This window comes from Cupressus sempervirens, chromosome 9, assembly GCF_028749045.1.
Source record: "Cupressus sempervirens isolate cs-2001-9-10 chromosome 9, ASM2874904v1, whole genome shotgun sequence".
Taxonomy (NCBI): domain Eukaryota; kingdom Viridiplantae; phylum Streptophyta; class Pinopsida; order Cupressales; family Cupressaceae; genus Cupressus; species Cupressus sempervirens.
In genome coordinates this window covers 299,673,096-299,687,565 of record NC_143126.1, presented here as the reverse complement: position 1 = coordinate 299,687,565, position 14,470 = coordinate 299,673,096, and the positions used below count along the sequence as shown (strand labels likewise).

Here is a 14,470-nt window from a genome sequence, read left to right as displayed (position 1 = left end):
GGTTTGGAAATGCCGTATGTTATCTTGCTGCTGTTGTACGCCTTTCTTCAGTATGGTTATGGTCTGGAAGTGCCCCTATACGACCACCCTTTCCTCTCGTACGATTGTCCGTACAACCACCCTTCCCTCTTGTATGGCTGTCCGTACGACCACCCTTCCCTCTTGTATGGCTATTCGTACGACTATCTCTTCGACTGCAGCTACCTCTGTTTCTTCCTGTTTGTCACTTCCTTCTCTAGCAATTCCTTCTCTGTCACTTCCTTCTTTGGGAATTCCTTCTCTGTCAATTCAGGGAATGTTTTGTGACTCCGTCTCTTTATAAGGACTTGGTTTGGTTTTTCCTCCTTGGTCACTCTCTCTTTTTGTTTTTCATCCTTTTTCCTCATTTATATTTATAAAATAGCTACTTGCCAATTTCTCCAGTCTCTCATACACTTTTAACTTAGACCCATCAACTAGGTCTCTGATAGGTTTGTTATCCAGAGTAGATAACTTTATGGCTCCATTCTCCTTTACTTTTGATATTTTAAATGGTCCTAGCCATTGGATTTTAAATTTTCTTGGCTTTATTTCATTGTTTCCATTATATCTCAATACCAATTGTCCTTGTTTAAAATCCATTTTCTTTAAATGCTTGTCATGCCAAATTTTTTGTCTTTGTTGGGCACCTCTATACTCCATTGAGCAAATGTCCTTTTTTCATCCAATTTGAGTAAAGTACATAATCGTTCCTTGAGGCTCTCCTTATCCCCCAATCTGTTTTCGAACGCCACTCGTAAGCTTGGTACTACATATTCCATTGGTACCACGACCTCTTGTCTGTACATAAGGGAAAAGGGAGTATGTCCAGTAATGGCCTTATACGTAGTCTTGTATGCCCAGACTACTGCCAGGATTCGTTCTTCTCAATCCTGCCCTTCTACTCCAAAAGTTTTATATAGGATTGCCACTATTACTTTGTTTGTGGCCTTTGCTTGGCCATTTGCTCTTGGATAATAAGGACTGGAGAAAGAATGAAAATTTTTATACTCACTTGTCATCCTCCTGATGGTATGATTGACAAAATATACTCCTCGGTCACTTGTTAGCTGGGGTGGAATCCTGAATTTGGTGACTATTTGTTCATACGAAAATCTGGTTGTGTTGAGAGCCAAGTTGTCTGGAAGGGCCCGTACTTCGGCCCATTTTGTTAAGTACTTTGTTGCCACCACTATGTACTTACATTGATGACTTTTGCTGACCAGTTAGGGTCCTACAAAATCTAGTCCCCATCGCTCAAATAACTCTTGTGATTTGGATGGAAGTAATGGCATGAAGTCTCTTTCGAGTGGTCTTCCTGCTCTTTGACAAGTGTCACAACTCAATACCCATTCCTTTGCATCTGCGAACAATGTTGGCCACCTCAGTCCTTTGAGAAGTACCTTCCTCGCCATAGTATCTAGTCCTATGTGACCTCCGGCCAATCCTTCATGGGCCTTGCTTAAAACCCTTGGGATTTCTTCCTCCATTACACAGCTCCTTAGTATTCCGTCCGGTCCCATTTTGTACAATAACCCTTCAATTAGCTGGAATGTGCTACTTTTTAAGGCAATATTTCTCCTTTGTGCTGTAGGCATTTCCTTTGGAAATGTTGTTGTTGATAAGTAGTGTCGAATTTTTTCGTACCATTGAGGTAACACTATAATCTGAAATAAGTGTGCATCTGGAAAATCCTCACACACCCCACTACCAAAGCTTCCCCTGACTTGATCCTTGACAACTGATCAACAATCACGTGAGATTTTCTCGGCCTCACTATAATTTTAAATGTAAATTCTTGTAGTAGAATTAGCCATCTACTTACTCTCTCTTAAATCACCGGTTTATTTACTAAGTACATTAGTGCTTGGTGGTCAACAAAAAATGTAAAGGGTGTAGCTATTAAGTAATGCTTGAATTTCTGCACTGCATATACCATACCTAATGTTTCCTGCTCCGTGGTATTGTAGTTACATTCTACTTTAGATAGGAGCCTGTTGGCAAAATATACAGGATGGTCCAACCCTTCCTTCCCTGTTTGTGCCAAACTGGCACCTATTGCATAATTGGAGGCATCCACATGGACACAAAATTCTTTATCCCAGTGGGGATATACGAGAATAGGGGCCCCGACTAATTGTTTCTTTAGTTCTTGGAAGGCCTCTTCCTGCTCTTCCTTCCACCAAACCGCTCGCCTTTTTAATCTTTCTAGTGGCATTGATACTTTGGAAAATCCTTTTATAAATCTTCTATAGTATCCTACATGACCCAGAAATGACTTGATACCTGTTACATTGGACGACGCTTCCATTTTCCAAAATCACCTTGATCTTATCAGGATTTGTCTTCAATCCTTCTTTGCACACAATATGCCCAAGCAGTCTCTCGTGTGGAACCATGAACTTGCATTTTTTTGGATTGAGAGCTAATCTTGCTCTTCGACATTTCTCCATGTATTCTCCAAGAATTTTGAGGTGTTGCTCCTGCCCATTGTAAACCGACTAGTCATCTAAGAATGCTTTGAAATTCTATCGAAGATATGTAGTATGATCCTCTGGAACATGGCTGGTGCATTGCATAGTCTGAAGGGCATCTTATTGTAGGCACACACCTCGTCTTCAACCACAAATGCAGTTTTTAGCTTATCTTCTTCCACAATGCTAATCTAATTGTATCTTGAAAATTTGTCCATGAAGGAATACATCTCATGACTAACTACCTCCTCCAAAATGCTATCAGTAAATAGAATGGGAAATGGGTCTTTATTGTTACCGCATTCAAACATCTGAAATCTACACACATCCGAATTTGAGCGCCATCCTTCTTGAGTGATATGACTATAGGAGATACCCATTCACTTGTTTGTACTTTGAATATTATCCTTGCTTCTAACATCTTTGTCATTTCTTCCCCGACCCTTTCTGCATAGTTTTTATTCACTCTATAAGGCCTTTTCTATACTGGGCTTGCTCTAGGTACTAATGGAATTTGATGGACACACAGTTCCGAAGGTACTCCCTTCAAGTCTTTGTACGTCCAAGCAAAAAGGTCCTTATACTCCAAGAAGATTCTAAGGGCTGCTGCTTTCAGTACTGGGTCCCAATCATCTCCTATCCATATTTTCTTGGGTTGATCTCCTTCTCCGAGTTTCAATGCCTGGAGCTTGGCCTCTTCGTATTCCACCTTTTGTTCAAAAATGTGTGCAGGGTCTTGTTGAGGGTTGCCATCCCTTCCTTATACTTTGTGTACCCTTCCGAGTATTGTTCCTCCGACGCAGATTCTTGTACTTCCAACATATTACATTTGGCATGGAAAACTTCATAATCTCCCATCTGCTAGTACTCCTTCCTCATTTGGTTCCATCCCTCCATAGTCTTCTCCTTCGGAGTCTGATGCCAAGTCCTGACTTACTGGCTGGTTCTTGAGGTCTATGATGTACTTTCTTCCTTTCGACTCCATAGATAGAGTGTTTCGTTTCTAGTTATGGGTAGCTTTTGCTACAACTAGCCATCCCCTTCCTAATAGAGCACCGTATCCTTTCTTCTCTAGAGTGATAACCACAAAATCAATAAAAAATTGTTGCATACCAACTATGACTTTTTGTCCCATCAGTGTTCCTATACTCTTGATTCCATGTTGGTCCGCTCCCACTAGTTGAAATGTTAGGGGCCAGATTGTAGGTTTTCCCATTTCATTCCATGTTTCTTCTGATAAGACATTTATATTGGAACCTCCATCCACAATAGTATTTGAGAGTTTGCACTCTAGTATCTCCATCTCTACTACCGTTGGTGTTCTCTCCATCCCTATGGTGAACAATGTATTGTCTTTTGTGTGTACTTCTCCCTCCTTTTCTTTCTTTGGGGTTATCCCTTTTGGGTTTGTCCCCTGTGTTAGTGCTACCTGTAGTTGGGGTAGTGTTTCTAATAAATCACCTATTTTCATTGGGATAACAGTTTCCAGTACTTGCCGCACAATATTCGTTACACCCCTATTTGAAGTAGGCTTTGGCTTTGTCTTACCTTCCTCTCTCTTGCTATCTTGAATGTGTTTGTTTGTTTCCTGAAATCTTTCGGTCTCTGTAGTAGCATCCGGATAGGTTAATTTTTTGGCTTGCATCCTGGTGATTGCAAGAATCTCGCCTTCTGGATCATAAATGTCTAGCATATTTACTCCCTTTTGTCTCGGGTAATTTGCATCCTCATGGTTGCCTGGCCCACACCATTTGCAAAGCATCCCTCCATTTTGTCCTCCTTCATTTTGACAATCTCGTGCAAAATGTCCCCATTCATTACATCTCTTACATTGAATCATCGACCTCCCCTTGGAATCATATTGGAGTGGCCGCCGTGGTGTGTTGTTATTGCTATTGTTGTTGCTATTATTGTTACTTCCTCTCTTATTATTTTTGTATCCTCTTGGTGAGGCTTCTGTATTTGTGTTCTTCAGCAGAGTGGAGGGAGGTGTGGATTGTCCCCCTTGGGTCAGGAAGACTTGAGCGCTCTTTGTTTTCAAATTATAGGGGCAATCTTTAATTGCGGCCCCTAGTACTCGACAAATCTCACAAAATGCTTTCTTTGGGCATGCTCTTTTAGTATGGCCTTCTTTTTCACACTCAGTATACCAAAGTTCTCTCCTTTCTTTTCTTCTTTACTCCTTGCCACTTCCTTCATCAAACGCCTCGGGTCTTTTCTCAGGGCTTGAATGGTTTTGGATTCTTCTTCCCTCTCTTCTGAGCTTTCACTTGAGCTTTCATGCCTTCTTGCCTTGGAAGTTTTACTCTCGCTTTCTATGTCCATGGCATGGGTACATGCATCTGCAAAGGTCGATGGTTGGACGATCTTCATCTTTTTCCTGAAGAACGGTGTTAATCCTTCGATGAACCATCGTTTCTTTAGTCCATCTGCCGGCTTGTTATCTAGTTTCCCTATTAGCTCTTTCATTATTTTGCTATAGGCTTTGATAGATTCACTCTTCCCTTGTCTTGTTTTATAAATCTCTGTTACTATTTCATCGTCATCTCTTAGGAGTCTGAATTCTTCCTCGAAGGCTGTGCGGATGTTATTCCATGTGTTTTTCTTTGTTGCCTCCAAATCCGTATACCAATCAATGGCAATACCCTTTAATGTCACTGGAAAAGCTTTTAACCATTTCGCCTCGTCATTTTGTCCATTCGCTCGCCATATTGTTATACATGTTTCACAGTGGCGAGCAGGGTCCTCTGAGCCGTCTCCTATGAACCTTGGTAATTTTTGTTTGTCTATTGCCATTATGTGAACACCTCCCGATGGAACACCTCTAAATGGAACACTTCCCGATGGAACACTTCCTCCCAATGGAACACTCCCTCTCGATTGGAAGTTCGTTCTCGAGGAACTACTGAAAGTATCCCCTTCTTTTTGACTTTTCTCTTGTCGAAAGTCTCTCCCTGCTGGTGTCTCTGGATTTTTGTATCCCAACTTCCTTGTTGGTGTCTTTGAGATGGTCAAATTTTCTTTTCCTTCAATTGTATGCTTGATCAACCCTTCTTGGATTCTCATGGTATCACCTTGTCCTCCTTTTTAGTTACGACATTTCTCCTGCTGCTATTGGAGACGTAGTATCCTCAAGGCGACTTCTTCCTTAGCTTCTTCTCCCTGTGCCCGCCTGGGATATATAATTGGAATCAAGGGCATGAATCGTTTTAATGTTTGTTTCCCTTTTTGGAATCTTCACGTTCTTCGCGCTTCCTCGTCCTCCTTTCCGCAAATTGTTGTAGTACTTGTCTCCTTTCCCTTTGTGTCTCAGCTCTTTCCTCTTCCACTCGTAACAAATTTCGTGCTAATAGGCGAGGGATCTCTCCTAGGAGATCATACACTGCTGGTGGCACCTTCAGGGACCGTTCTCTCACGAGCTTCCCTTTGTACGTATTGATCGACCGCAACTTCGTAGGCCATTAACAAATCATGTGTCAACTGATCTTCTCTAGTTATTTCCTCTTACCTTTTACCATTTGTTACTTGGATGAGCGGTACAAAGGGGCTTCCCATTACTCCATCTTGCCGAGCTCCAAGTTCAGACTTTGGTAACAACGCCAAAAATGTAGAATGAAAAATATCACACAGTTTCTTAGGTACACAGAATGGTCCAATTGATACATATGAAGTAAGACCTAAAACATCCCATTCATACCACAATACCAATAGGCAAGGAAATGATTTCTTTATTAATACCAAAAATCAACATGAGTACATTACCAATGTTCTAGACATTTATGGAAGGGTCGGTTCGTTGGAAACCAACCGACGCATTTCCTCACCACCTAACTACCCAACCACCCAACCCGACTAGCTTTAACAAGTACTAAACAAAATAGTTACTTTATTCCGACTACAATCTTTGTCCACCGATGTCCATCTCCTTTAACTTATACGGTAATCATTACTTTTCATGTATGTGTTACATTTTCAATTTGGGGGTTAATGTCTCTCTCTCCCCTTTGCCAGTTTGTTGGTTGTCATGAGACAAGGCAATAAAAAGTGGAAGCTCTCATTAACATGTTGTAGGTATTTGGTGGTGGGCTGCTTGTTTATAATTATTGTGATGAGACAGATCTTTTAGTGTCCTCTAGGAGGTATCCACATAGACAACATTGTCTTCTTCTAAGGTGTAGGGTTGACATCCCCATGATGAAGACATCATCAGTTGATTCAATTCTCAGATTTTGTGAGGTGTGTAAGATGTGGCACACACATATACATATGTTAATAAATAAATATATTATTCCAACCAAATTTAGGACAGCGTGATGGGGGGGCAATGTGGGTCAAGAATTGATGTGTTTCCCTTGTCATTCCTTCTTTCTTTCCGTGTCATCTGTTGCATTTCTCTGCACTTTTGTACCTTCTCCATATTGTTCAGGTCTATCACTATGATTTCACAATGATTTTGGAGTCTTCTTAATTTTCAATAGTCGTTATGCCCAGTAGTCTCGAATTTTCCATCTCAGTATTCTACAAAACTTTGTAACAAAATTAGTAAAATGGTCAAATGTTCCTGGCACTTTATACATGATAATATTGTGATCTCTTATCCACTCCCTTGTGTTGGGTCAAAATATTGTGGGCCTGCTCCTTTAATCCCAAGAGAGATAAGCCATTCCTACAATTGAGTCAGTTGAATGTATGGCATTTTTTTTTGTTTGTGTTTGAGGTAGATTTTCCTACCTATCTTCGTCTATGATTGGGAAATTACAATCTCTTCCCTCAATAGATATGGAAAATTCAGGTGGCTAATCATATAGGAATGTCATATATGAGAGTCTTATTTCTTGCCCTTTGGTCTTGCTGAATTTATCAGACTTGTCAAATGGCATTTTCCTTCTCCACGTGGTATATCAGATTGATTCAGTTTGATATTTTCATTCTATCTATTATCTGATGCTCCATCTATTAGTACGGTATGAAGGATTTTTCATATTATGCTCATGGAGTCATTCTCAAGGTCCAATTTGATTACATCTGCATGTCCAGCATTGGAACCAGAATAAGGAAAGTTTTGAACTGATTATACCAGAAATTATAATCTCTGCCATTTTTTATTTATTATTATATCTTTTCTACATTTAGTTGGCTTTGATACCCTGTTGATCTTCTAGGATCGTTTCTACAAATGTAGTAACGTTGCCAATGTGATTGATACTTTCCAAATGCAGATTTGGATCTCATAAATATGAGAAGAGGAGACATATCTCTTCAAGAGACATGTCCCTATAGTTAATCATCTTTAGTTATATGTATAACTCACTTTTAAGCATATATGTAATATTAATATATTAATTATATATAATATATTATTATATTATTATATAATAATATATAATGTATAATATATATAATATATAATATAATATTTATTATATATTATTATATAATATAAGACATAAAACAATGTTCATATAAATCATTAATACAAATACTCAATGTAATGACTATATCGCTTGGACAGATGCTATACTTCAACATGAATCTCTCATTCCAACATTGCTTCTTACTCTCGGTGATTTCTGAAGGTTCTATTTTTGTCGTGAATGTATATGGAGAACTCAAATGACACTTTCAGAGTTACCTGAAAAAAATAAAAATTTGTAATACTTTTTGTATTGCAAGTTTTTGAATAAGAACAAGGAGCATCAACAAGTATTAGTTGTATCAATTGTGTAACAAAGGTTTCATATCGACAGAAGATAAATAATTCCTAGAGCTGGTTGTATTGCTAAATCTAAACCTAATGAAGGAGCACCAATTACTTTGGACAACATTTTATGATTTTGTCACCAAGTAAGTCTATAGTGGAACAACATGAAGTATACAAAATATTTGGGCCATCTTTGTCTATTCCAGCAGCAGAGGAGTAATTTTTGATGACATAATACGACGAAACAAAAATTATCGGGAGAAAATATTTATCAGGAATTCATAGTTTTTGGCACTCATATTTTGTGAAGAATTGAATGGTGGGGCCCTCATCATTGCCGCACTAGGAGGGATGTTACAAAATATTTCGCTAGGCTGCACTAACTAGAGTTTTCAATCATGGTTTTTTTGAAGCTCTAGTAACAGGCTATTGAGTACGAGGATTAGACTAAGGAAGCAATTATGAGTGGAAACTTGGCAGGCTCTCCATCATTTTCCATGTGTACAAAATATTCTGTTTCAGCTGCCGTAAACGTTTTTGAGTCCAAATGTTCAATATGGTCAGAAATTATTGAATCGGTGGCTTGGCTATACTTCAAATTCGGAATGCAAACCTTCGTAATTTTTGCCATTGCTGAGAGGTATTCCTCTAAGGCTCTAGGATATTAGGGAGTTTTTGAGTAAGATTGGTATCTCAAATTTTCATCTGCTCTTATAATCAGGCTATGTGAGTGCTACAGAATTTGTAGTATAACCCTCTGTGGTATAGAATTGTCAACTTCTTTTGGAAGCTTTACAGGAAACGCTTGGAGGTTGAACTTGACAATTTTCTGATTTGGAGGTGATTTGTATTTTAGAAGTGATGTTACTAATACTTTGGATGTCGTTTAGTAATTTTTAATTGTTTGGAAGGGATATTAAGTGTGTTCAGAGTTATCAGACTATAGGATATCAACTTGAGTGTGCTGCCCAGATCCAATGGAAGGAATACAATCAAAATGCTAGATGCATATTTGTAGTTGGATCATCATCATTCTCTACAAGTTTGAGAAGAAGATAGGTACAGAAGAATGCTAGACATATTGTTTCTTAGCCACATGTTCATACCATTTCATGGGTGCTTCTTTCCCTGGGACAGCCAAGCTGAATTCATTTCATGGGCAATCTAGCAAAACAGTTACCAGATATTCATGAAGTATACAATCTAAGCGAGAAGATTTTGGAAAATTTGACATTTTAATTCCTGCCAACAAGTCTAGTATTAACTGTACAAAGTTTGGGAACTTGAGGAAGATTCATGTCACCTGTAATAAGGTGTTGAAATAATTGATTTGAAGCTTGGGTCACAGAAAGATAGTGGAAATGATATAGCTGCAGACTGCACAAAAGTGCTCAAATAAAAAAGTGGTTCTGTAAATTTTAATAAAACACAGTATTATTCGCTGTCTGTTGTTACTACAGGCTGCAATTTTTATGTCAATCAATCCACCAGCAAAAATCTTGTATAAAACCCAAAACAAAGAGGCACAAAGCTGAGAACATCCCGAAGAATAGTTGCACAGACATTTTAATACTCTTTAAAGTTGGCAAGAATAAATAATAAGGGATAAAATCACATTGGTGTCTTTCCTATTTGGTGATACCGAATTCTACTTTTCTTTAAATCTAAGGTGACAAGAAACTTGTACAATTTTGTCTCCAAGATTGAAGTCTGCAACATAAGTTTTGCATCAGATTCACATTTGGAGCGAACTGATCAAGCTAATCCTGAACGATGCATCACTATCGACTCTGACTCTATTTACGGATACTAATAAAGAAAAGAACTGGAAAAAAGGTGGTTGTTAGAAATCGGAACAGATTCGGGGTACCTTGCTATAATAGCTAATTTATCCTGAAGGTTCAGATTTACCACAACAATTTATATATAGCTGGATCATTAAAAGGAAGTATAAAATAAAAATTACAGTCAGGAGCAGGGGTATCATTGGCAATATTTCAAGGCAATGAACCAACATTCTTAGGCAGTTGCCCAAACTCATTGACAAGGACAAGGAACAGGTCCTTGAAGAAAACTCTTCAATATAGAAAGGAAACTTGCATATTTACCTCAATCAATGCATAGACTACTTTGTGATTTGGATGCAATAAAGAGCTGTTTATCCATGATAGAACAACTAGGTTCTAAGATTAAACAAGTGAACGTCCTTGCTGTGATTCCTTTGGTTAAGCCAACATTGTTGAGGCATCCTGATAGGGAGGTAAGATTTGCAGTCACTCAATGTATTGTCCATGTATGAGGATAACAACACCACATGATCCTTCCAACAGGGAAGTTATGAAGGAGGCATTCCAACGGATCGTGGAAAGTTTTCAAGGATTGTGTAATATCAATGATTCATCCTTTGGTAAGACAATTAACATTTTAGAAACAGTTGCAAAACTTCTTGCTTGTGTGATTATGTTGGATCTTGGTTGTGAAGGCTTAATCTTTGATATGTTCCATCAGTTTTTGGTTGCCATTAAACAGAACCCCAAGCTGGGTGTTCTATCTTTTATGCATTCCATTATGTCTTTGATCATTGAGGAAAGTGATGATTCACAACATCTCTTATCTACCATTTTGGTTGATCTGAAACAAACACATGTTACTTCTTTTGATTCTTGTAGTTTGGTTACCAATGTGATAACAAACTGAAACCATTCTTAATAAGAGACAAAATTGAGGGAGGAAGGAAAGAAGAATTGTTTCAGCCTATAGAGAGCGATGAAAAGAAAGATAAAATTCAGTCATATGGGCATCTTAGCAGGGATGAAGCTGATGATATTGTAGATCAGCCACCTGGGATTTCAAGGGAGTCTACTTCCATTATGACAACATGTCCTTTGGTTGATGACTATAGGGGTGATGAGGTATCTTTTCTATCAACTATATGTGTAGAAGCACCCGAGGATAATTATTCTTATGATGATAATACTTTCAGCCAGCATAATGTTGATTGGATGAAGTGTAGTAATTCACTTTATGAGATGGATGCTGATTGGATATTGGAGAATCCTTTTTATGAGTTTGATGATGGAACACTATTTGATATTAATCAAGAGTCACAGATTGATACTGTTTGCAGCCATGAGGTGACTATTTTATTACATTTGACAAATGGGCATAATGCTGATTACAAATCAGCCTTGGATAGTGACTTGGTTAACAGTATGGCCTCAAATCATATAAGGAGAAAGGACAGGGTTGGTGGGTATTCATTGATTGATTCTTTTCCTCATGTAGCTAGAGCTCAACCACATTGTCCCAACGCCTATAGTTACTCTACCATCACAGTTGTTGAGCATGATGATGGACTATAGCACTGGGGTTAAGTCTACTCAGTATGGGATGGTCGAGTTTGGTATACTTGGTAGTGTGATTCTTTCACAAAGAGGTGAATTGTATGACTCCTTGTATAGGGAGTCCATTATGGAATTTGAGTGTTGATTTAGAACTCCCAGATGAGTTGGTTTCCTTGCAAGTGTGCAATGGGTTTGGCATCTACTTGTTTAACTGGTTGATTCAGGAGGTTGGTGCTTCACCGATCATCTATTCCTACACTCAAGATCATGCTGATAGGTTGGTTTGTGATCCGGGTGTTAACAAGATGTATCCTTTGCATTTTGTGGATTTTGTTGTGAGACTACACAGTTTAAGATCTATGATTAGAGTTGTGCAACCTACATAGGAAATGGAGTTTCAAAGATTAATATGGGGTTCTAGTATTGGTTTATTGAGTCATGATTGCTTGGTGGCAAGCAATCTCAAGGAGGGAGGACTGTAATATCTCCTTTTTTGGGACATTAGACAATTTATAGGCCAGCCCATTTATGTTAATGTTGGTTGTTGAGTACTTAATGTAGAACTATTAAAGTCAATTTAATATAAAAAAGTGGGGTTAACAAGAGAAGAATTGGCAAAATGACAAGGATAGGATTAAGGAAGCTGAAGAGTCGCATGTTGGGTCCTTAAAAGATGATTTCGAAGTTCATTTCTAGGTATGCTTGGTTTATCATCTTGGATTTGGATTTTGAGTTTCTCTTGGAGAAACATTCGGAAAACTTTCAACTTTCTATTCAAAACCTGAGGACGAAAACTATCAGGGACAGAAACCTTCAGGCTCAGCTTGTTGGATCAGGCACCAACCCAGTTCAGTATTAGGGTGGATTCACATCAGAGTTCACATTTGGTGTTACAGGTTCCTTTCTTGATTTTCCCAATCTGACTATTATTGTTGTTTGTAAGATTGGGATTTTTTGCATATTGTATTGCTGGTTTATAATTCAATAACAAATTTGAAGTTGTATAAAGACTGAGTATTTTAATGAGCATTTGTTGGTTATTTCTGCTGGTCTTATTTGCAAAAGATATATGTTGTCTTAAAATTATGTTTGAGATAAACTTGGGATAATATCCATTCGGTATATTACAATAGTATCCAAGTCTTTCTTTGATACAAACTGTTCAAATCTTAGATCTACTGTAGTTGTTAAACTATCTCCTTCAAGAACCTTGTTCCAATACCAATTGTTTCTAAATGCTGAGCGTGTGTGTGTGAGATTCAAAATGCACTCAACAATTATCAGTTGTGATTTATATGTGAAAGTGAATAAGTGAAGCAAAAAATAAGCAACTCCTTGGACCAAGATTTTTACATAGTAAACCCAAGAGAGGAAAACCATTCACTATATGTTAAATAATATTACAATGACTGTTATGTGTATAAATTTTCTGACGTTTCTTTGTCTCCAACCATCTTTTTTGACCTATTCAATCTTTTTATCCCTCTTCTAAAGAAGTTCATGGAGCCCTAATTTTGCGCAAAAAATTGGGGATCCATTTAAGATAAAATGCTAGAAGACGTATCAGGTTGTTGTCAAGACTATTTAAGAAATAGAGTTATAAATTACTAATCTTGCAACATCTGTGTCCATCAAAAGTTCATTGTAATCTACACTAAGTGAAGGTCAAAACAATGATATTATGGACTCTAGACCACAGTCAACAAGTTCTCTTATGATGATGGCAGACTAGTCAAATACCAACAAATAACAATGAATACATGCAAGAGATAAGAGGATGAAATGTTTTGGAAGACAAGAGTATGATGCACATCAGAAAGAACGATGGTGTTGTGAAGTTACAAAAGACGGCAAAGTAAAATGAAGTCCTTGTGAATCTATAGTCAGCATTGAGCAAACATTTGAAACAATGATGATAAAACACTCTTTAAGGAAAATAACAAAGGACGACTTCAGAATGAAAGCAATATAAACAACTAATCATGAAGCCAAAAGAAGACACCATGCACGGTGTTGGAGACAAATTGGAAGATATCTACTAACAACAATGATTCACACTCAGTTATTGAAGAGGCCAACGGGCTTATCCTGTTTCATCTAGTTTTGTCCTCACCGAGTCCTCACCAATGGATGCCAAAGTAATCTCTAGCTGAATCCCAACTAACAGTATGCATGTGCTAGCTTCCAGTGTTGGTCATGTTTGAATTGGGGAAAGACAATTATTGATTGAAGAAAGCTCAATACTTATTAACAATCACGTAATCATTAATATGATGACAATTGAGAAATGATTAATCCCCATATGAGTCAACAGAATAGAAGCTTGGTGAGCATCGAATACAGATGAAGATGTTAGAACCAATTGGTCAAAGAAATGTAAACAATGATAATCTTTCCTTCTCATAATAAGCATCGCACATATATATGAAGGTAGCAATAAAAGGATACAAAGACGTCATTAGGAAGCTCTTGCAAAGAAGAAAACAAATCATGTATATGCTAGCCATTGTGGAAGGATACAAGCACCAAGGATGGTGACGTGAATATATAAAAGTCAATTATGCTTTGAAGAACAAAATTTCTCGCAAAAAAGATGGAACAACCGATCTTAGATGCCAAGCTTTGAAAATCAGGCACATTCTTAATTTTGCACTAGCAACAACCAATGCATCTTAATTCTCAATATAGGATGCTTACACATTAAATGGTGTTTTATAGTACTAAAAATTTGCAGTAGCCATTCTTGCGACATGGTGCTTCTCTTGTTCCATGTAGTACATCGAAGTCGAAGGCTGTGGAATTTGAACTTTGTGATTTTGCAATAAAACACAACAGTTGCTAAGTCTTGTAGCTTTGATACCACTATAATATACTCAATTAGGGGTAATAGAAAATGACAATCTTCTGCAAACTAGGGTATAAAATATCTTAAA

At 37.8% G+C, this 14,470-nt stretch overlaps 1 protein-coding gene across 1 annotated transcript in view; it reads left to right on the top strand.

Annotated features, from left to right (window-relative positions):
- Window positions 1-14,470, top strand: part of LOC149538587 (ATP12 protein-like protein) — a 146,544-nt gene that overhangs the window by 77,305 nt on the left and 54,769 nt on the right. The window lies entirely within an intron of this gene.